This window comes from Myotis nattereri (assembly GCF_964212035.1).
Source record: "Myotis nattereri genome assembly, chromosome: 13".
Lineage (NCBI taxonomy): Eukaryota > Metazoa > Chordata > Mammalia > Chiroptera > Vespertilionidae > Myotis > Myotis nattereri.
In genome coordinates this window covers 44,029,388-44,051,262 of record NC_138088.1, presented here as the reverse complement: position 1 = coordinate 44,051,262, position 21,875 = coordinate 44,029,388, and the positions used below count along the sequence as shown (strand labels likewise).

Genomic DNA, 21,875 nt, shown 5'->3' with positions numbered 1-21,875 from the left:
TGGGAACATTTTTAAATAGATTTTTATTGATTTCAGAGAAGAAGGGAGAGGGAGAGGGAGATAGAAACATCAATGATGAGAGAGAATCATTGATCAGCTGCCTCCTGCATGCCCCATACTGGGGATCAAGCCCGCAACCCGCGCATATGTCCTGACCAGGAATCGAATTGTGACCCCCTGGTTCATAGGTCAACGCTCAACCACTGAGCCATGGTCAGCCAGGCAAGAGATAGGAATATTAAAGGCTTATAGTGCCATGAGCTTTTTTGGTAAAAAAAAAAAAAAAAAAAAAAAAAAAAAAAAGAGGGAGTAGAAACAGTTCAAATACAGCTAAGCAGAGAGGGTAGTTGGGAAGAAGGAGTTATGAAGATAGCCTCTTATACCTTCTTAGCTAATGTGTGTCCCTCTGTCTTTGAACATTGAGGCCATTCAAAAACTCAGCCTATTGACATTCTTCAAACTAGTAAAGCTGTTGGGGCTCAGGGAAAGTGGGCCATTGTTTAAAGACAGAAGGAAGGAGTAAAAGAGATTTCTTTGAGTTACATTTCACTGCATTGAAATGTGCCCCTTCCCCCTTTGCTTATTCTGAAGATCAAAAGCTGTTTCTCTCTGTTGTCAGCCTTTGAGGGTCCTCCTTTGGGCGTTTGGGTAATATCTGTGACCTATAGCTGTCACTCCTAATACTAAGTGTTTCTCTCTTTTTTTTAAATGAGTCATTTAGCAATTATCTATGGGTTTGACTAAACTGACCTAGATTTAGAATGTTTGAGGTTAAGACCTCTATGCCAGGAAGGAAGCAAGGAAGGAAGGGAGGGAGGGAGGGAGGAAGGGAGGGAGGGAGGGAGGGAGGGAGACAGACCTATGCCCTGTAACCTTTGCTCTTTGGTAACTTGATTTGAAAAACTCAGTGTTCTTTTTCACCAGAAAGCATGTTCTACTACAGCTGACACTTCATTGTCTCCTGGACAATTTTGAGTAGGATAACAAATTAGAGTTTGGGATACATTACAGATGATAAATGTGACTTCCTTAAAGGGAAATCCATTTGTTTTGCTTAGTGTTTCTGTGATTAATTACTTGCCAGATTAAATTGCTCCATAGAAATGCATAATATTTTATTCGATTGCTCTTCATGGTGATTAATTAGGCCATACTGTTGCTTTGTATGTTAATTATGCTGACTTTTTTTTCTTCTCTTCTGTGGTTTAATTAATACAGCATTTATTTGAAAGACTGTTTTTAGAATGGAAGGAGGACAAAGCCTAATGTTGCTTTTAGGCTGGTGTTAGAGAATAACACTTCAAATTTTCAGAGTTTGTTTTCTATTGGTCCTTGTCTGTATCTGTGATGTCCAGAAAGTACACTAACTGAAGATGAATTGGGGAAAGCTCTAGTTTTCCTGTAGTTATTAAAGGTGATATACTGAAAATTCTTGGCTCAACTGAAAATTGATTAAAAATGTAGAGGAGAAGCTACTGATGCAATGTGTGCTATAAATCAAGTGTAAAATAAATGGTAGTGTGTGTGGTTTGGGAATGAGTGTTGTTTTCTAAGATGTTGCAGGATGTTAAGGAAATTGGGCATATTTAGCATTTTTATTAATGAGTTAGGGCTAAAAGTAAGCAAAGTATTAATGAAGTTTGTAAGTGATAATGATTTAGAGATGTTTCTTATACCCAGGAGAGCAAAGAAATGATATAGATGGACCAGGAAGAGAAACATCACAAATATAGCATCACAGCTATTCCATTGGGAAAGTATTTAACTGTTTTATAGAAGTAGCATACATAGAACCAGGTAACAACGAATTCAATTGCGTTATGTAGTATGAAAGAAACCAGACTCAGAAGGCTACATAGTGTATGATCCTATGTTTATGGAAATGGCAAAATTGTAGGGACAGAATTCAGATCAGCCAGGGGCTAGACTTGGGAGGAGGAGGGACACAGGGGAACTTTATGGGTGATGGAACTATTTTGTATCTTGATTGTGGTGTTGATTACATGACTGTATGCATTTTTTGAAAACTTGTAGATTCTACACTAAAAAGGGTAAATTTTTCTGTATGTGAATTTTACCTTAATTTTAAAATTAGAAGGAAAAAAAGGTCTTCAGAGGGAAGGGAAAGAAATTCAATTTTTGACCATCACTACCATTCTTTATATGTGGCAATTTTTTGAAAATAATTTGAGTAACGAAGTAGAATTGGAGGATTTGGATTTTCCTCATGTTGCTTTCAAATTCCAAGGAAGCAGAAATGGGAGGGTGGGTTGTGGTGATATTCCTTAGGTCAGTGATGGCGAACTATGACACGTGTGTCAGAGGTGACACGTGAACTCATTTTTTTGGTTGATTTTTCTTTGTTAAATAGCATTTAAATATATAAAATAAATATCAAAAATATAAGTCTTTGTTTTACTATGGTTGCAAATATCAAAAAATTTCTATATGTGGCACGGCACCAGAGTTAAGTTACGGTTTTTCAAAATGCTGACACGCCGAGCTCAAAAGGTTCGCCATCACTGCCTTAGGTGTTAGCATTATATAAACCTGTATACTGATGAGAGGGTTATTTTAAGAAGGAAATCAGTTAAGGAGCTCTTGGACCTTTGTTGATAGCCATCAGACATGGAAAGAGGATCATTTCCCCAATTTATGGATTGAATCCAATTATTTGGGTTTTCTATGAATTTAATTTTTGTCCTAGAGCTTTGTTTATTTCTTCTGCCTGGGCCATCCCACTGTTGAAATGTTATAAGACACAGAAGAATGCCAGGGATATTTGTGTCCCGGAACTGACTTCAGAGACAACTTCTATAAGTCTCTGCATTTGGACTGGAACAAAAAGTTTGGTCACATTATGGGTGTCTGAGTCAGGTTTGCACCATATCAGGGATAGGTGAACCACAAATGCTAAACCAATGCTGATACCTGCTGCGCCCCTTTGCCCCTCTTCCCCCTGTCTTCAATGTTCTAAACTTTGTGTAGAGTGTTTGCTTTACATGTCCAACTTGAAGCACCTCCCTGAATGCCAAACTATTCAATATCTATGCAATATCTCTAAAAATATCTCAGTGAGGGAAATTATATGATGGTAGTATTGCACTACTTGCAGCGATAATATTCAGTATAGCTCTGTGGCTGCAGCTTAGTGTGCTAACTGCTGACTACCCAGAGCAGATGTGTGGCCATCATTCTGACCCAGACTGGGAAGATTACATTTAGCAAGATGCTGACTCCCTAAATGACTTGCAGAGCAAATGTCTCTCGGTCTTTCAGTGTTTTCAGCTGAATGATTTTCAGCACTGGACCTGCAGGGGCTGCTGTGGCTCCCAACCAAGACTCCATCTGTTAAAACCTCATATTGATTTGTATCCCTTGTTTACAAAAATTCTGTCCCTTCTTCTCCTTCTAGTGTGATAAATAATGCATATATGTTAGATGAAGTCTGCTGTTGGAACAGCACTCTAATCGTTTTGTTCAGGGTTGAATTAAACTAATGAAATGGGACTTTCTCATAGCCATCTATGTCAAGTGGCTTATTGTTTTCTTTTTCTGACTTAACATGTTCACTAATACTTGCAGGGTCTAGCAAATAGTAATTATAAAGCTGTAATTAACCTTGTAAAAAATAACAAGTTTTAGTAGGGAGAGAAGTCATAAGATGACATTTAAAATTTTTGACTAGATAAATAGGTGATAATGAAACACTATGAGTTAAGGGTTTATGTCAGCTGTGTATCATATCTTAATCCTGTATTTTTGTGCCCCTTCCCACCCAGAAGGGATTTAAAGTGCAATTTACTGACAATACGTAGTAGACAAATAGTACTTCATGTAGCTGGGAAATGCAGATCCATCTTGGCTGACTCTTAACCAGTCATAGTTACTTATGTATTTCCTGTATAACAACCCCATGCCCTTAGCTCCTGACTTGCATTGAGAGTACCACATGGCAAGACTTCATAGAGTACCATTGCAATTAAGACTTTGGAAGAACATCTAAAGTCCAGGGTGCAATCATGTTGTACCTGAGGTAGAATCCTATATAATAAAAGGCTAATTAATATGCAAATTGACCAGTGGAACAACCAGTCACGATGACGTGCACTGACCACCAGGGGGCAGATGCTCAACACAGGAGCTGCCCCCTGGTGATCAGTGTGCTCCCACAAGGGGAGCACTGATCAGCCAGAAGCCTGGCTCATGGCTGGCGAGCATAGCGGCGGTGGCAGGAGCCTCTCCTGCCTCTATGGCAGCACTAAGGACCCCTCAGGGGATGTCCAGGCTGAGGGAACCCCCCTTGCCCCTCAGTGCACGAATGTCATGCACCGGGCCACTAGTATGACCAGAATAGCTATGTTCCTACTATAGCTCCTTTGAAAAGCTCCAGGAGATGACCACCCATCATTTGCTTCTGGAGAGTTTCTGAAGTGTTCCCTCCTTCCGGTGATGTCATGGAAGTCACTCTAGGAAGGAGGAGGCACTAAACCAAACAGGTCTGTTGAGGACATTTGCCCACTAGAGTCTGGTGGCCTTGACTTTAGTTAAGGTTGATGTTCTTCCTTGTGTCTAACCTTGGAAACAAGAGCTTTCTGCTAGAGCAAGAATTCCCTCCCTTTTTGGATATTCTTCCAGCCATAATGTGTACATGTGCAAATATGCTTTGTTTTGGGGTTTTTGTTTGTTTATCAGTCATTAGGAAATGCAGAATCAACATCTATTCTTTAAAAATATATATATATATATATATATATATATTGATTTCAGGAAGGAAGGGAAGGGAGAGAGTGACAGAAACATCAATAATGAGGAAGAACCATTGATTGGCTGCCTCCTGCATGCCCCCACTGGGGACTGAGCCCGCAACCCAGGCATGTACCCCTGACCGGAATCAAACCCCGGAGACCCTTCAGTCCGTAGGCTGACGCTCTGTCCACTGAGCCAAACTGGCCAGGACACAACATCTATTCTTTTTTTTTTTTTTAATATATTTTATTGATTTTTTACAGAGAGGAAGGGAGAGAGATAGAGAGCTAGAAACATCGATGAGAGAGAAACATCGACCAGCTGCCTCCTGCACATCCCCCACTGAGGAAGTGCCTGCAACCCAGGCACATGCCCTTGACCGGAATTGAACCTGGGACCTTTCAGTCCGCAGGCCGACGCTCTATCCACTGAGCCAAACCGGTTTCGGCACAACATCTATTCTTAAGAAAAATTCTCAGAATGCTAAGAATAGAAGAGCATATCCTCAACCTGATAAAGCATATATCAATTCAGGTGATGTATTTTCATTGGAAATATTTTATCTCTATTTAGATTTCATAAAATTTACAGTTGAAAAAGTAGAGTTAAATATCCAAGTTGTCCAAACTTACTTAAAGGTTTTCCAATAACTGAGTAACTACTAGTAAAAATAATTTCTCTGTAACATTTGCATCCATATTGATAAAAGTGGTTCATCTGCCTCACCAGCATGGCTCAGTGGTTGAGCATCGACCTATGAACCAGAAGGTCATGGTTGGATTCCCAGTTTGTGGGCTTGATCCCCAGTAGGGGGCATGCAGGAGGCAGCTGATCAATGATTTCTGTCATTATTAATGTTTCTATCTTTCCTTCCCTTCCTCTCTGAAATAAATTTTTAAAAATTTTAAGTGGTTCATCTTTTTTAAAATTCATTTTACTTCAAAGCAACATCTGTCCAGGTTAAGGAAATTCACTAACTCTTGTGTTGACAACCACCATTTTAGTTCAAGGCCTCATAACCTCTCACATTACAAGAGCCACCTAACTGTTCTCTACCTCCAGTCTTTCGCATTTATTTAATCATAGAGTTGAATTTCAGAAGCACTGCTGGTGGGAGTATATGTTGGTACCATGATTTTTCAGGCAATTTGGCAATAGCTAATTAAGTGTAAGTTCCCCAAACCTATGACACAGTAATTCCATTCCTAGGTATATTTCCTAAAGACACTCTCCCAAATGGTCACAGGGAGATATATATGTATATGTATATGTATATGTATATGTATATGTATATGTATATGTATATGTATGTGTGTGTGTGTGTGTATATATATATATATATACACATTTATAAACATTTATTCAATATTGTCTTTCATACCAAGAAAATGAGAAACCACCTACATTTCAATCAGTAGAATGGATTGTGGTATATTTATACAATGGAATATTATGCAACATTGAAGTTGGATTAGAGCAACACAAGTCAATAAAAATCTCACAAATATAATATTGAATAAAAAAGTAAGTTGTAGAATGTAAGATAATATGCACAAACAGTTTAAAAACACACAAAAATTAATATGTTATTTAGTTAAAAGAGTAAAGCAGCTTATAATAATGATAAATACCAAAATCAAGAGACTATTTATTTGGGGAAGAGAGTGACAGATGTGCAGTCAAGAAGAGGTATGTGGTCCCAGCTGGTTTGGCACAGTGGATAGAGCATCGGCCTGTGGATTGAAGGGTCCCGGGTTTGATTCTAGTCAAGGACACATGCCAGGGTTGCAGGTTCGATCCCCAGTGGGTAGTGTGCAGGAGGCAGCCGAACAATGATTCTCTCATCATTGATGTTTCTATCTCTTTCTCCCTCTCCCTTCCTCTCTGAAATCAATTAAAAAAATATCTCTGTGTGTGTGTGTGTGTGTGTGTGTATATATTTATTTATTTATTTATTTATTTATTTATTTATTTAAGAAGAGGTACATGGAGGGTTTGGAAGGTAATTGTAATGCTTTCTTAAGTTGGATATTAGGTATGTAAACATTCAGTATATTCTTTTCTGCACCCTTTTCTATGTCTGAAGCATTTAATTTAAAAACTTACCAGATTTAAATCTTGTGTGATTCCCCATCATTGATAGGGATAGGATAATGTCCAAACTTCTTTGCATGACACCTTGACCTCAGCCTACCTTCCTTTCTAGCTTTATTTACTATCACTCTCCCACCTGTCCTAAGATCTGGCCAAAGTACAATTGACCACAGAATCTCAAATGTCATACCTCTGCACATGTTTTTACCTAGAATGTGTCCCATTCCTCTTTTCACCTAGCAAAATCCTATTTATGCTTCAAAATCTATCTCAGATGTCACCTTCCTTGAAAGCTTTCTGGGTTCTTTGAAGAAGTATGATTCCCACCTGTATTACCACAGGACTTCATACATCTCTTAAAGCACTTGTCACATTGTGGTATTGTCATTCATTTATCTGACCATCACTAGATGGCAAACTCCTAAGGACAGAGACAATGTTTTGTTTTGTTTTGTTTTACTTCTGTAATGTTTTACACTGCCCCTAGCACAGTAAAAGAATGAGTGGATGGCTGGAATGAATGTTTTATCTTCCAAGGCCTTAATATTGCCACCATCATCTTCCAGAATCATCAGCAGATCTGAGGTCCTAAGCTAGGAAGTGGATATTGAGATGCCTAAGTGATTGTAGAGCTCCCCTTCTGATTGTGCTCCCCAATGTTTCTGTGAGGCCCCCATATAAAAGAGTGCTTCAGATCTTAATAGATGTTATGCAAAGTGCTGCATATTGTTCATGGATTCCAAAGAAATAACTTAGAGGACTGGCTGTGAAAGACATGGGTTTATTAGGATTTATGTGTGCACTGGTGGCAGCCGACTGATGAAGTTTACTGCCACACTGGCTGCCACCAGTGAAGTTATCCCGCTAAGTCCATCCGGCCTATGGATGGGCCACACTAGAGTCAACCAACCAGTGCTCTTCGTTTGCCGCCACTTAGGCTTTCCCAACATAAGGTTTTATAGAATACAGAAACCAGAAAAACAGAGCATGCAGGTGGAGGGGGATGTGCCTGTAGTGAGATCAAAACATGAGCTGTTTACAATCCAGGCTCCCATCTAGAAGCAGTTTCTCTTTGGCCTTTCTTAGACTGAGTTGCTGGCCAGGTTCCCAAGGTCTCACAGTCTGCTTACAGGGTGGGAGGGAGAGTTGGAGCATGGGAAGGGCCCATGTTCCCATTTACCATACAATGGACAACAGGAAATACATTCTTGGCAACTCCTGAATTAATCTAGGATAGCCAGGAAATATGCTTTGGAATTATCAGAAGAGTCCCCTTTCTCATTGATGAGCTGAATTGTTTATCCCAATACAGTAGAGTTTACTACTAATTCCTTCTAGAGTAACAAGAGGACAGCCAAAAAGTTTTAATTATCTAAAATGGGGCTTTGAGACAACTAAAGCCACTTTGAAGTGAATTATCAATAGCATCATGCATTGTTTTTCTTCCCTTTTTTTTTTTTATTAAATCCTCACCTGAGGATATATCATTTATTTATTTATCTTTATTTTAGAGGAAGGGGAAGAGAGAGAGAGAGAGAGAGAGAGAGAGAGAGAGAGAGAGAGAGAGATTGGTTGCCTCTCGTACTCTCCTCAACTAGGGACTGAACCCGCAATCTAGGTATGTGCTCTGACTGGGAATTGAATCCGTGACCTTTCTGTGTGTAAGACAATAGTCCAACTGAGCCACACTGGCTAGGGCTATCTTTTTTCCTTTTTGAAGTAACAAGTCAAGGCAATTAATGCTATTTTTATCTTACGGATCTCCTGAATTTAAAAGATGATTTTAGAAGGATGCTTTTTAAAAGCCCTCTCGTTGGCTGAGTGATGGGTTGCTGTCATTTATGTAAGCGAGAGGCCCTGCTGAAGGCATCTGTGTGTTCTGATGCTGTTTCACATGCTGTGGTTTTAGGTGTTTGGATGCCTTAGTGCTGTTGGCAGTAGGAGTTTTTTCAGGCTCTTTATGAAGTAAAGTTCTCTTATGTATTTCTTACGGAGGACTTCCCAAATGCATATTACTGTCTTATAAGCCAAAAGAGGACCAAGGAAACTGTTATAATTAACAGGCAGCTGCAAAGCAGAGCCATTTATTCTCTTCAATGTGGTTTGGTGGAGATCAGAGACTCAAGGCTTCAGTGTGGCTTTAAGTGGAACAGCTGCCACGAGACTGACACACTGTGGAGGGCAGGGCGGGCACAGCACCGCTGAGATCCATCATTCCCATAAGACTGAAAAGCCTGCCTTCAGCTTAGGTAGCTGCTGTGTGTTTACATTTCATTTTAGATGAAAGGAGGCACAGAACCCTGCCATAGCCTAGCTCCATGAGCATCTTTGAGTCAGTACTGAGCAAAAAGGTGCAAATAGGACCTCGACAGGCTTGTGGCTTTCACAAAGGTATCCTGCTACTCTTTAGCTGGGAAAGCTTTAAAATAAGATTTTACTCAAGCACTATCTCCTTCAGGATGCCTTTCCTAAGCCCCCAGGTTGGGCTATACCCGCCTCCTCCTCGTGCTCCCGTGATACCATTTGGCCCTTACCACATCATAATGAAATTGTCTATGGTGTGTCTTTTCCATTAAAGTCTATATTCCTTGCTAATTGGAATCAAATTTAATTTGCCTCCTCCATTTCCTAGCATAGTACCTGCACATAATAAATATTCAAATGCTTGTCAAACAAATTGAACTATCAAGAGTCAGTGGCTGTACTAGCAAAACCTTAGGTTCAGAAACCATAGAACTTTCTTCTAGGTACGATTGTTCCTTCACTGCATAAGAAAGCTGTCATCACTTCTCGGCCTTATGGCTAAGATCGAGTGGAGAAAACAGTCAATTTGCAGAGTAAGGGAGGAGGAGAAAATATAGAAATTATCCTTCTAAAATGGTGCATATAGTACAAAATTCTGTAATCACTGTAAAACCAAATTTCTCTTTTGGACAGTGTCACCTTTTCAGGAAGGGAAAAAGTTACCACTATTTCTGGTATATTGAAGAGACAGCAACTAATAACTTCTTCATGAGCATAAAACAATGATACCCAGCCTCCCACAGGGACAATCTGTCAGAGCCAACTGCCTCACCCTCCACATGGGCTTCATTTTCTTACTCCAGAATCTCATAGACTCTCCCCCAAAGACGTTCATCTTGTTGCACTATTATGATGAATGTTTGGAGCTGGCTCTTATCCCCTGCTTTACTAGCTATTATTGGAGGTGCTGTCAAAAAATCAGTCCCCAAATTTATCCTCCAATTAAGTCCTCTCCTGGGCAGCTCTGCTTGGTTTTGAATAGTAGTCATCTAGTCTCCCCACCTTTCCCACCTCTCACTGCCTTTGAATGTAAGGAAATTGCAGGCCTGTTGCAAACAAAGCACTGTGGTAGAAAGTAGGGTTGCAAGTCATTTTCTACCACAGCTCTTTCTGTGCTCTTGTTCTAGGCCTAGAGGGAAGCTCAAATGTATGGGTGCCTGCATGTGCATGTGCTATGAGACTTCCATCAATTTCAGTCACAAGCCATTCCATGTCATTTCTTCAATTGGCTGATCATGTCTATCTCCCAGCAATGCCTTCAGGATCTCCTTTCTATAATGAGGTAGAAATTTATTGGTTTCTGAACACAGGGGCCTTACCTACCTACCTACCTGTCTACTCTTACCTGCTCCTCTGAGTGATAGACACATGGCCTGTGATGAGTTTTTTTAATGTTGTATGATTTTTTTAAATAAATCTTTATTGTTCAGGTTATTACAGTTGTTCCCCTTTTTTCCCCCCATAGTTCCCCTCCACCCAATTCCCACCCCACCCTCTGCCCTTACCCACCACTGTCCTCATCCATAAGTGTACGCTTTTTGTTGCCGGGTCAAGCACATGGAAAATGTAGCTATTTCCATCTGCGAAGTGTCCCTGTGTTCAGCCACACAGGGACCGTCTCAGCCTCACAGGGGCCGTCGCAGCCTCACAGGGACCGTCTCAGCCTCACAGGGACCTTCTCAGCCTCTCAGGGGCCATCTCAGCCTCACAGGGGCCATCGCAGCCTCACAGGGGCCGTCTCAGCCTCACAGGGACCGTCTCAGCCTCACAGGGACCTTCTCAGCCTCCCAGGGACTGTCTCAGCCTCACAGGGACCGTCTAAGCCTCACAGGGACCGTCTCAGTCTCCCAGGGACTGTTTCAGCCTCACAAGGGCCATTTCAGCCTCACAGGGACTGTCTCAGCCTCACAGGGGCCGCTCCCTTGCTTATCGCCGATGTTGGAAGTTTCTGAAAGCAGTCTGTAGGTGCTGGACATCATACTTTAACTGGTCAACACAAAGTTTGGTATTCTGTCTTTTGTTGGGCGGCTCCTTGCTGGACAAAATCTCCAGGCGTTCTTGCTGGCTGAATATCTGGTATGCTTGCTTGGATTTCGTTTTCTACTAAGTGCACAGACTGCTTGTCTGCCGTCTCCCAGCGTCCCATGTGAGACTGGATCTGGTAGACCTGTTTGTGCGTTTGCTGGTACAGCGATTCCATGTTGCCGTCCCAGCCGGGTCCGGTTCCGGCTTCCTCCGAACCTGATTCTGTTTCTTGAGTGTGTCCCTTAGGGGTGCGAGGAGTTGAAATCTGCAGTTTGTTGGGTTAAGCTGCAAAAGCGCAGGTGGTTCCTTTTGTGCCACTGGCACAGCTTGGGCGGTGATGTAAATTGAGTAGGGCGGGGTCTCAGGGAATCACCAGGGCGGAGCAAACAGCAATGGCGTCTTCATGACTCCTCGCCTCTCCGTGACTCCGCATCTCTGTGTCCCTGAGTGCCTGCGAGCAGCTCCTCGAGAAAGCCGCCCTCACTTTCCGACCTGCTGCAAGGCCATCCCGCCTCTCCCCGTAGGGGTCTGGGACCTCAGAATCCCGCCCCAAACAAGCTCAGTAGATTCGAGAGTTTGTAACCCCTTTTGATTGAAAAAAACCGCGCATCCAGTCGCAGCCCGCCTGGTGCACGACTCCATACCTCTGTTCTTGGCGCCTCTGCATATCCTACTCAGTCTCAGTGCTCTTCTTCCTTCCCTTCCAGTTGTAGAACTTCCACTGGGCCAGCTTTCCCATGGTTCTGAATGATAGCTGTTTTGTCTTATAGTTGGTATTTTCAATGTTGTTGTGGGAGGCAGCACACACAGGTCTGTACCTTACGCCGCCATCTTGGTTCCCTAATGTTGTATGATTTTAAATTTGTCTCAACAGGTATTCTTGCAGTCTTCCTCTTGTGAGTATCCTGACTTAGTAGGCTACCATTTAGTCAGTTTTGGACTTCCATTTTGTCTCTCATAATTATTTTCAGAAATAAATAGGGCCAAAAGTTGTTCCAGGTGCCATTTATAAATCTTAGGATAATTGATAAATATCCATTTCACTAGCAAATAGTGCATTTTGTTCAATAATAGATACGGATTAGGTTGTTGAGAAAAATCTAACCCTTTTGCTTTGGAGCTAACTCATTAATAAGCTGATATTGAGGCTGTCAATAACATTGGAAAAGCAACATGCCTCAGTAGTATTTTTTTTCCTGTAGAAAAAATATATTGCAGTGAAATTTTAACTTTTCCCCTATCCAGTGAGTGAGATATTATCAACTTCACCCAAGCAGAATGGTCCAGTACTTTGAGCAGCTTATTTATTTTTCATTTACCTTTTTTAAAAAAATTATCTTATTTTTTTAAAGCAGTGCTTACTGTTTTGTTTGTTTGTTTATTTATTTTTAATCCTCACCTGAGGATATGTTTAGTGAGAGGAAGGGGGGGAGGGAGAGAGAGAGAGAGAGAGAGGGAGAGAGAGAGAGAGATCTATTGGTTGCCTCCCATACACGCCCTAACTAGTATCAAACCCGAAACCCTTCAGTATATAGGCAGTGTTCCAGTCACTGCTATGCATGTGCTATGAGACCAGGCAGGGCTTCATTCCTTTCTTTCTTTATTTTTTTGTTAATCCTCACCTGAGGATAACTTGTCTATTGATTTTTAGAGGGAGTGGGAGTGCGGGGGGAGAGAGAGAGAGGGGAACATTGATGTGGGAGAGATGCCCTTGACTGGGAATTGAACTCACAACCCTTCAGTGCTCAGGACGATGCTCTAACCACTTACCCATGCCAGCCCGGGCTTCATTTACTTCTTTACCTACTAACCTATCCCATTTTTCTTACCTAACTAATCAAACTTCTATGCAGTTCCCCTGCTTTCTCCCATATCTCTGCCTCTCTATCTCTCAAGGCTCCTTTCTCTAGCCAACCACACCTCTTCCCTCAATATTTATAGCCAGGCTTCTTACAAAAAAAACGCTGGTGCTAAGGCCTCTCTGAAGGCAACATAAGTCACTGCCAGAGCAGGTGAAAGCAGCCTGTTCTTTTAGAGCTGACAAGAAGGGTGAAGCTCTCCGTCATGATGGGTGAGCGAGCAGAGAGGGCCGAGTAACGCCACATCTCAGTGGTTAGTACCTGCAGGCTCAGAGCTGACAGTGCACTGTAATAAGATTCATCTCTGTTCACTTAACTGATGTGGGCTTTATGGTAAATGTTCGCTTGCTTAATTACTTTGGCAGACTCACTAATTGCCTTTCCTGAGGAGTTCCAAAAGGTACCCTTGGGATAGAGCATAAACCTCTTTCCATGTCTTTTAATTTCATTCTTTACTTGGAGTACTTAAAAACTGGTATGTGATCCATTTGTCTGCCATCCCCCCTCGGCTGTGCATGAACATTAGGACCACTCCTGTCTAGTGTGTGTCCATATGCCCGCACTAGACCGCTCAGAAATATTGACAGCCTCTTCCCTCCTTTGTCCGCATGGGATCCCATTCCTCCCTTGCTACCACTGAGGTATATGCACAGCTCTTCTGATTAGTTTGGGATTCATGTACCTTTTTTCTCTAACTAGTATGGGATCCATAGACAATTTCCCTCTCTCTCTAGTCCAGCATATGATCTACTAAAATAATTTCCCTCTTTTTAAACTTTTTTGTTAATCTTCACCCAAGGATTTATTTTATTTTTATTTTTTAGATTTATTTTATGCTGAATTTATTCCTGGGCCATAAGTTTTTCTTTCTTCAGTTTCTTCTGGGATATCTTTTTCTTCTGTGCAACCTCCTCTTCTGGTTTAGGAACAATCTGCTCCTTTTCAGTGAGGATCATCTCAATGTGGCAGGGAGAGCTCATGTATGGGTTAAATCCTCCCATGGGCTTTGTAGATTCTACACTGCATCTTGGGAGCTTTGTTCACCTGAATATGCTCAATGACCAGAGTCTACATCTAAACCCTTAAGTTCAGCATTGCTCTCGGCATTTTTAAGCATGTGCAGCAAAAACGCAGCACTCTTTTTGGGCCACCGACCCTGTGTCCAGCTCCACTGTTTCGCCTGGGCACACCTACCAATTCCACCATTGTAACGACGGAATGACACACACTGCTTCTTTAAAATGACATCCTTCAGATACTTGGTGTCTTTTAGAATCTGCATGCCCTTGATGGTCCAGGCAGTTTCACAAGTGTTCTTCAAGTGAACACAAAGTTTGAGCCTCTTATATGCATGATTCCGTGGGGTTTTCTGGGTCTAGTGAGTAGGGAATCATTTTCAGAGGTCATCTATGGCCACTTTGGGGAATAGGAAGAGGGGTATGTGTGTGTGTGTGTGTTTGTGTGTGTGTGTGTGTGTGTTTCAGAGAGAGTGGAAGGGTGGGAGAGAGAGAGAGAGAAACATCAATGTGAGAGAAAAACATTGATTTGAGAGAGACTCATCGATTGGTTGCCTCCTGCACAAGCCCTGACCAGGACCAGGGATCGAACTGGTAACCCAGGTACATACCTTAACCAGGAATCGAGCCCATGACCCTTTGATGCATGGGCTGGCGCTCTAACCATGGAGCAACACCAACCAGGGCTTTCCCTCTGTTTTTGAAATGATCAAAAAAAGAAGTCTAAGTAAGCCAACTGCTAATTTTTTTTTTTTGCCCTTTTGCTCAAAGTTAAATGTTTTATAATAAATTGATTAATTGGGCTCATGGGAATGAGATGTAGTTAATATATTTCAGGTTCTTGGCTCATGCCAGTTTTTAAAAAGTTTTTGAGTCACATTCAGGGGATTGCAGTGTTCACCATTAATTAAAATTAGATTACTTTTTGGGGTTTTGAGCTACTTTGTACTGCCTGAGAAGTCTTCCCACGTATGTATTAGGATTTTCTTGTGTCCTGAAGTGGGACAGAAAATCTAATAGACATTTTCACATGGCACACTTTATTCCTTTATATTCATTAGGTATATCTGAGAGTTTAGAGGGGCCTTGCTTCTGGAGATAGGAAATCCAGGGCCAATCTAATTGCAAAAGCTATCAAAGGTTTGCATTCTGTACTCCCTGGAACTGTGCCACCAACTCCTGCTTTGCCACTAGAGACAAATTAAGGGAAGCTGAAGCACAGAATAATGGGTTCTGAGCAGGGATAGGCTAATCTTTCTTTATGAGAGAGAGAGAGAGAGAGAGAGAGAGAGATTTGTTTTCCACCCATTCATGTACTCAGTGGTTGATTTTTGTATGTGCCCTGACCAGGAATCAAACCTGCAACCTTGGTGTATTATGGCGACAGTCTAACCAACTGGGTTACCCAGCCAGGGCCAGGGATAGGTTAATCTTGTCTAGGGGTAAATTTTACCCCTAGGAAAATTTTGGAGCCTCTCTTCATTTATTGAGACATACTTTTAATAAAAAGTAGACATTTCTAAGGGGAACAAATTAAGTAATATCTTTTATGGAAATGTAGATGGTCCATTTGACTTGTGGTCCCTTCAACTCCTGTGGTTCATTTTACATTCATTCTGATTATGTAAACAATGAAAAAATGTCAGGTTGGTATCTAAAGCAGGAAGGAATTTCATTATTTTCTTATGGCAGTGCTAGAGGAAATAATTTAGCCAAAGTGTAAAGCCAATGGCCTCTTACTTGGCTTAAATCTATGGTTTGGGGCCACTGTAACTAGAAATTAGCTCATTTTTCAAGCAAAGTAGCTATAACCAATTGCCCAATTTCCAGCAGGTGATGAGGTGGAAACCTGCATTGGACAAAGTCATGCATCAAAGTAGAAAGCTCCAACTGCCAAAATGTATAATCATGCACACAGCTCCAGAAAATGAGGCAACTGCCCCTCAGGCTGTGTGCATGTACATTTCACATACATTAACTCTTTCCTGTTTTGCTTCACTTAATGAATTTTAAGCCTTCATTTGTCCAATGCAGTGCCTGGATGAAAATGTCACCCAATAGGTAAATAACTTACCTGGTGTGACATATGTATTTCTCGCCTAGAAATTAAGAGGAATGCTGATTCATATCATTCATTCTCCAGGTTGAAATACGAGGGTTACTGTGTTGCAGTCAATGATATATATTCTCTGTTCTCCCTTCGACCAATAAGTTTGTGTACACAGATAAATCAAGTTCTCTTTAGTAATTGGGCCAATTTACATAGTTGGATCATTGGGTAAAGCAAGCAACTAGATATACTGGCCAGTAGCTCATTCTTCTTGATGGTTGTCAAAATGGCTTCTATAGTAAGGTTCTATTTTTGTGTCTCTGGTCCTAAAAAGAATGGCCACAGGAACTGCCATATAAGGAAGGGGTTACTTGGCATGAAAGGGTTAAGACTTGGTACATAGGGAATAAGTTAGAGGAATAACCTTAACAGGTCAGTCACTGAAGTTTTGAGTAGATAGTTTCAAAGTGAAAAGGTTGGAAGGTAATTCTTATTTGAGGTTTTATTTTGTTTAATGTTAATTAGCAGAATCTCTGAGGCTTGTAATGCACTGCTGTTAACAGGCGTCAAGGGAAATTGCTTTTTTTGTTATTGTTGTTGAATTGGATGGGCTGAAGATTCATTGACTCCATGAAGAAGAAAGCTTATTACTGCATGAAATGGGAGTATATGAGGCAGTTCTGAAGATGAAAAGAAATGTTAGTTTGAAATTAAGTAACTCAACCTCAGATAAACCATTTTAAACACTGTTACATACCAGTTAATCATACCTTCACCCCTTCTCCAAAGCCAATCTTTTAGCTGTATGTTTGAAGGTTTCCCAGGTAGAAGCAATTATGAATATGATGGTTTTCTTGTCTTTAGCTCCAGATATCTGAGAATACACTCTGTAGTATATCACACTGGGCTGCTCTTTTGGGTCTAGGAAAAGGGAAGCTGCATGGGGGTTGGAGGGAAGTTCCCTTTAGCTCATGTTAGATGGTATAAATATAGGGAAACAGAGGAAAAGCTTTGGAAAGGAAATCCAACTGGACCCGTGGTCGGCAAACCACGGCTCGCAAGCCCAATGCAGCTCTTTGGCCCCTTGAGTGTGGCTCTTCCACAAAATACCACGTGCGGGTGCGCACGTACAGTGCGATTGAAACTTTGTGGCCCATGCACAGAAGTCAGTATTTTGTGGAAGAGCCACACTCAAGGGGCCAAAGAGCCGCGTGTGGCTCGCGAGCTGCGGTTTGCCAAGCCGCAGTTTGCCAACCACTGAACTAGACGAAGAAACTGGTAGTCAGAGAGATTCTTCTCTTGCCTGTGGTGACACAGCCTAGAAGTGGACTAAGCCCGATTTTGCCTCTAAACTAAAGCCTTGCTATATATATACCATGTTCAGGGAAGCAATGGTATTTTAACTGGGTCTTCAAGGGAAAATAAGAGTCTTTTTAGTGATGGGGAAAAAAGCATTTCATGTGAAGAAGACCATGTAAACAAAAGCATGACATCCAGTTGTACGTGTTTAACAAGTATTTAAAAATACAGGATTATAGCTCTTAGGAGTTTGAGGCTTGAGATCCAGATTTATTTTTATCAGAATTTAGGTATTTATTCATAATCTCTTTAATGTAAATCTGGTAGCCTTATAGGAATAATTTTAGGGTGAAACATTGAAGAATCGTCCCAGTATGTACCAAGTTAAGTATACTAATTATGTTTCCTCCCTTGGAATAAGAGCTATAAAATCTTTTCCTGTAAACAACCTTTGCCTGTTTTTCTCCTTTTTTAAAAAGTAATATTTTTTTAAAATTTTCACCTGAAGATATGTGTATTCATTTTAGAGAGAAGTGGGGGGGGGGGGGGGAATGGGGGAGAGAGAGAAACATGGATCAGTTGCCTTCTATATGCACCCTGACCAGGAATTGAACCTGCAACCTTTTGGTTACAGGATGATGCTCCAACTAACTGAGCCACTTTGCCAGGCCTCTTTTTGCCCTTTCTTTCTGAAGGATTTACATAGCAGCTTTCAGAGACAGCCTCCTTCCTTCAGCTATCTCAGTCAGGAAACGATCACCATGTTCTGGGCTCCAGGATGAAACATTATTTAATGTTTCATGAAAGACCCTTAAATGTTCCCCCTGTCAGTAGGAGATAGCTGGTATTGTGAGAAATTGCATCTTTGGAGGATTTGTTTTAGATTCACATTGGATATGAGAAAGAGTCCACATTTTCTCTTAAGCTACATTGCTTACATTGTTAAGGTAACATTTCCACGCATTTTTTGGGTAAGTTGGGCATTAACTTGTGTCTCAGCCATCATCCATCCAGCACTAGGGAAAAGAAAGCTGCTTTGCAGAGCCATGAGTCAGAGAGAATAAGTTAAAAATGGACCAAGAAATCCCCAGCTCAGCCTTGCTGTTCCATCTGTCCACTTCATTTTGCTTCAGTTTGTATAAGTGACCCCTGTCTTCAGCACTCAGAAATTGACAGTTGCTTGGAGGGTGGCCCAGATTCTTGCCCTTAAAGGTGCTTTGGGTGCAGAGTCATCCCTCATGGAGGCTGGCTTTTGAAATACCCTTGACTGTGCCATTGTCTGTTTCTTTTCTCTTTCCCCTTTGGGACTGTCTAATTCAGCTGCACTAGGTCACATACCAGAGTGTAACACACTCCCCCACTGCTCTCCCAAATAAACAGAAATTTAGGCTTACTTTCAGAAGCTACTAGATTAATAGGAAATGCCAGAAAGCTTTTCTCTGGCCTCCTGGTATGATTGAAGATGAGAAACCTTTATTGTCTTTAGTGACAACTTTTGTTTCTTCTTTGGAGGACAGCTGTTCCTGTCTGAGCCACCTTTTCTCCCAGGATAGGGATAAAACATTTTTACTGCTATTTTCATACTTTTGGAGAATAACTGGTGATCATGGAGCTCCTTGTTAGTGGTGAGACTGGACAGAAACCTTCTCAGACTTTCATTCATTCAGTTTTAAAAATCGAATCTGCCAGTATGCCAGGCATTTTGCTAAAGGCCTGGGAATATATTGGTGAGCAAAATAAATTTGGTTCTTGCTAACATGGAGCACTTAGTTCCATTTTGAGAAAAGCTGGAAGTTTGGTTAAAAATTATATTCCCTTTGTCCACCAAGTTCTACCTCCAGATTCCTTTCCCTTTCCTTGGGCCTTATTTCTTTTTCCTTTTCTTAATTTTTATTTAAAACCTTTATTGTTTAAAGTATTACACAAGTCTCCTTCCCCCCCCTCCCCCCCGCATTGACCTCTCCCCACCTGCCCCCACCCCCCAGCACATGCCCTCCCCCCTCCCCTCCAGCCTCCAACCCCCCCTCCCGCCCTGTCTGTGTCCATTGGTTATGCACATATGCATGCATACAAGTCCTTTGGTTGATCTCTTACCCCCCCCGCCCCCCTCCTCCTCCACCTTCCCTCATATGTTGGACAGTCGAACCTTATTTCTTTAAACCCTCTTCATAGTCCTGGATGGATGGGATGACTCTGAGTAATGTGGGCAGCTTCAGCCATTTCCTAAAAAAAAAAAAAAAAAAAAGTGATAAGTGTTAAAAATAACCTTCCTTCTCCTGCACCAATCTACACCTAATTTTTTTATTCGAAGGAGTTCTTTTTTCAACAGCCAAAAGTTGATATCATTTGCCAAATGCAAACCTTTTAATCTAAAGATATCACACATATTACCAGGAATTGACCTTTTCTTATCTCCAGGCAGGGTTGATCCTCCCTAAACATGTGGTTTCCACTGCCAGTCTCACCCACATTACTGCTCCTTTCGTGGTACACACAGAGGCTTCTGCAGAAGCTCCTTAAACTCTATCTGCTGTAATTTATAAAATAGTCACTGGCCCAATGAGTTTCTTTTCCTCCTGCCACCAGCATTGCTAACAGATGCAGGCTCTAGGAAAGTCATCTTGGTAAGTGAAACACTCCGGGATCTGTAAATTCTAGCAGAATTGGTTGCTGGAGAAAGCAGCTTTCTCAAGAACTGCTGGAGGCAGAGGCCTTAGTCTTTTTTTTTTAAACAACTTTATTCATATATGTTATAATTCACCCATTTAACATGTACAACTTATTGTATAACCATCACCACAATCTAATTTTAGAATATTTTATCTCCCCCCCCCCCCCCGCCAAATTACTCTATACCCATTAGCAGTCAGTCTTTATTATTCCTCTAATCCTCCCTTTAGCCTCAGGCAACCACTAATATGCTTTCTCTATATATAATCATTTACCTATTCTGGACCTTTTCTATAAATGGAATCATACAATATGTGGCCTTTTGTGTCTGGCCTGTTTCATTTAATATTGTCAAGGCCCATCCATGTTGTAGCATTTATCAGTACTTCATTCCTTTTTATGGCTGAATAATCTATTGTAGCCATACCACATTTTGTTTATCCTTTCTTCAGTTTACCCATTCTTCAGTTATCCATTCATGGACATTTGGATTATTTCTACTTTTTGGCTATTACAAATTATGCTACTATGAACATTTGTGTACAGGTTTTTGTGTAGACATAATGTTTTTTAAAAATTGATTTGAGTGAGAGAGAGAAACATCGATTTGTTGTTTGACTTTTTTATGCATTCATTAGTTGATTTTTTTATGTGCCCTGACCAGGAATCAAGCCCACAACCTTGGTATATCTGGACAGTGCTCTAACCAACTGACCTATCCGGCCATGGCTCTCTGTAGCCTTAATGTTTTCATTATTTTGGGTATATACCTAAGAGTAGAATTTCTGAGTCATATGGTAACTCTATTTATTAACATTTGAGGAACTGCCAAATCATTTTCCAAAGTAGCTGTACCATTTTACAGTCCCACCAGCAATGTATGAGAGTTCTCCATGTCCTTACCAACACTTGTTACTGTCTTTTATATTATTGCCATCCCAGCATGTGTGAAGTGGTATCTCATTGGGGTTCTGTATCAGCTATATTATGCCCAAATATTGTTTCCCATTCTCTGGGTTTTCTTTTCACTTCCTTGATGATACCATTTGCAGCACAAACATTTTTTAACTTGACGTACTTTTTCTTTGTCACTTGTGCTTTTGGTATCCTATCCAAGAAATCATTGCCTAACCCAGGTTTGTAAAAATTTATTCTCATGTGTTCTTCTAAGAATTTTATAGTTTTTAGATCTTACATTTAGATCTGTGATCCACATTGAGTTAATTTTGTATATGGTGTGAGGTAGGGATCTAACTTTATTTTTTTGCATATAGATATCCAATATCCCAGCACCATTTCTTGAAAAAAAACTATTGTTTTCCTATTAGATTGTCTTGTCACCTTTATCAAAGGGAAGACTTAACCTTTCCATATGGGTCTGTTTAATGATTTATTCCCTACCCAAATTTCCTCTTCTTTCTACCCCTTAGCCCACACAATCTTCAGAAGAGATGGTAGTAAAACCTTTTGGAAATAATATCAGTGGGAAGGAAAGCCTTAAAAAAAAAAAAAAAAAAGATGCTTCTTTCATCCATAAATCTGGTGCTTCATCTTTCTTCCGCTGAGAGCTAGTCAGGCTTAAGTCCCAGTCTAGGGCCATTGCCAGGTGGGGGCAGTATGGAATCACAACCCAGATGAGCCCTGGTAGCCTCCAAACTTCCTAGAGAAGGAGAAGCTTAGTATTTCAGTCAAGGCCTGTGTCATTCAGTTGGGCTGACTTAGCCTGGTTTCATTGTTTGTCATCTCTTTGCTATCTCAGAACATATTTCTATTTCAACAGTATGAAGCTCCTAATCCCGCTCTCAAATT

General features: G+C 41.0%; 1 protein-coding gene and 1 pseudogene across 2 annotated transcripts in view; one reads left to right on the top strand and one right to left on the bottom strand.

Moving 5' to 3' along the window:
• Positions 1–21,875, top strand: part of ARMH3 (armadillo like helical domain containing 3) — a 156,488-nt gene that overhangs the window by 102,200 nt on the left and 32,413 nt on the right. The window lies entirely within an intron of this gene.
• On the bottom strand, positions 13,874–14,425 carry LOC308529370 (large ribosomal subunit protein uL22-like; annotated as a pseudogene). Its single transcript has one exon. The product of its transcript is annotated as a large ribosomal subunit protein uL22-like (transcript).